Source organism: Ornithorhynchus anatinus, chromosome 18 (genome assembly GCF_004115215.2).
Source record: "Ornithorhynchus anatinus isolate Pmale09 chromosome 18, mOrnAna1.pri.v4, whole genome shotgun sequence".
Taxonomy (NCBI): domain Eukaryota; kingdom Metazoa; phylum Chordata; class Mammalia; order Monotremata; family Ornithorhynchidae; genus Ornithorhynchus; species Ornithorhynchus anatinus.
The window spans coordinates 20378048-20380474 of record NC_041745.1 but is presented as its reverse complement, the minus strand read 5'-3'; the positions used below and the strand labels follow the sequence as shown (position 1 = coordinate 20380474).

General features: G+C 42.6%; 1 non-coding gene across 1 annotated transcript; it reads left to right on the top strand.

Annotated features, from left to right (window-relative positions):
• Nucleotides 1-728: 728 nt before the first annotated feature.
• On the top strand, nt 729-866 carry LOC114805583. Its single transcript, XR_003753554.1, has one exon. It is a non-coding gene; the product is annotated as a small nucleolar RNA SNORA7 (small nucleolar RNA).
• Nucleotides 867-2427: the final 1561 nt, after the last annotated feature.

The following is a 2427-nucleotide window of genomic DNA, read 5'->3' as shown; positions in this document are numbered from 1 at the left end:
CCCACTAGATTGTAAGGTCCTTGAGATCAGGGGAACCATCTACTTAAACTACTGTACTCTCAGTATACAGTGCTCTGGATAGAGTAAATGCTTAATGACATTGATTAATGAATTGAGCACAGCTATCCAGAGCTCTCTTAACTACCTGGTACATTTGATGCTCATTGCCTGAGAATGCTGAATGACAAAGCTTTTACTAAGCTTTGTTTTCCAAATCCAGGAAGGAATTTCTCTTTGGACTTAAATAAGTAGGGAGAGAAGGCTAGACCCAGTGTATGAGGATATTTGGAGATGTTGGTGGGTGGGAGGAAGTTCTGTGTGTCTATGTCACATATACCACGTGGGGGAGATGCTCACAGGAGGGCCCAGGGTGGTTATTAATGTAAACCCTCTTGCTCCACTTTCTCTGTGATGTCTCCACATTGTGGCTTTAAAATTTTATTAGAAAGGAGTGGAAGAGGAAGCAGTACAAATGGTTGTTGGCCACGGATTGACTTTCCAAGCACCTGCTTCCTTCTCCTCTCTGACTCTTTAGAGGGTAGAGTAGCACCCTTGGATGTCTCAAATAGGAGAGTCCAGCTCATTACATGTAATTGTTTCGTAATGGAAATCCTATAATAAGTAACGTGATTATAATAGACTTCCAACCACACAATGCTATTACACACCAAGACTGGGCTCCACAATGTCTCCAAACCATTGGTTTGGTCTTCCCCACTTATTTGCTGCCCCTCTCAGGGTCACACCTGGAGAATTTCCAGTACTCTACCAGTCTTGGCTATGGGAGGGAGAGTCAAGCAGAAGCCTACCCATTCCATTCCTTGCTTGGGCAGTGGCTAGTGAGTGGAAGGAAATCTGCTACAAGTCAAAACTCACTCAGGCTGGGCAGCAGCGGCATGGGAGAGAGTCGAGAGTGAAGAATGGAGTTTACTATGCTGAAGGTGGCAATGATAAACCACTTCCATATTTTTATCAAAAAAACTCTCTGGATACACTACCAGAACGATTGCAGGTGGAGAGCGGGGAGTTCTGGGAGAGACAAGTCTGTGGTGTCACTTTGGTTTGGAAATGACTCGACAGCATAAAGACAACAAAATACTTTTTCACTTAACCATACAGCAACAGTCCAGACATCCTGCTGTCATTATTCTTCTCTCACATCCCTCCAAGAATAGTTGTTTGGCTGAGTATGGTGTCTGTGTTGGTGAACTAATGGTCTTTCTGGACCTATTGATCCCATCTAGCCATTTGATGTTGACTGGGACTTGTTGTTGGCTCTGATGAAGGTCCTGGCCTCCCAGCAAGACAGAAGCCTGGATACCACCACAGATTCCATAAAGTCACAGAAGTCAAACACATTAAAAAAACAAGAGTACAACATCAGAAACTCTGCACAAATAATTTACTGAGAAATGCAGAGTGCTGCAAGCTACCTGGAGGGATCAGAGTGACTAGAGTCAGATTGCCGTCATTCAGGTCTTTAAAGTGATCTGCAAATGTGGATAATAATTTCAAGCCCAGTGTGTGTCAGTGAAGTAGGTTTAATTATCCAGCTCCCCTCACTGATCTAGAAACCGGCAGAAAAACTATTTGATTTTCCCAAATTCACATACAATCACACACACACACACACACACACACACACACACACACACACGTCTCTATGCAAGCCAAGTTTGGAATTCAGGAGATTTCGTTTCTTAAATTTACATTTGCTGAGAATTAAAATGAGATATTTAAGGGTATGTGATCATTTTATTTATCATTTGACTTTTAAAACTAAATTCCCTTGGCAAAGTCTCTGGGCACTTATAAAAGATGAAAAGGTTATACGACTGAGTTAATTAAGGGTAAATCAAACAGCAGACACCCAACAGAATCCTGAAGGTCATCGGTTAAAAGCAGGAAGCAGAGGGAATTGCAAAAATAAGGGCTCTCTAAGGAGAACATGCTGTTTAAGATGGTCATTCGTCCTGTTCCAGTCAGAACTGTCCAATTTGCAGGTGTCAGTTCCCTGTCTGATGACTTTTATGACCACTATGCTTATATGAAATGTTCAGCCTCCTTTCATTCCAGTTTCTATGTCCGAGTCCTGTGGCTTGTAAGCGGTGCCCGTATGTCTTCGGAGGGAGACTATATCTCCGGAGTAAGGGGAGGTGAGCAGTGCCCCAAAAGGACACATTCTAGTCCTGTAGATTACCACAAAAGGCTTCCTATGATATCATTATATTATGTCAAATAATAATAGTAATAATTATAATAATAGCAAAACACTCTGCTGAGCCCTGGAGTAGACAAGACATAATCCAGTCAGACACAGACTCTGTCCCTCATCATGTTCACAGTCCACCTAAGAAGGAGGGCAGTCATTGAATCCCCATTTTGCTGATGAGGAAACTGAGGCACAGAGAAGTTAAGTGTATCTGA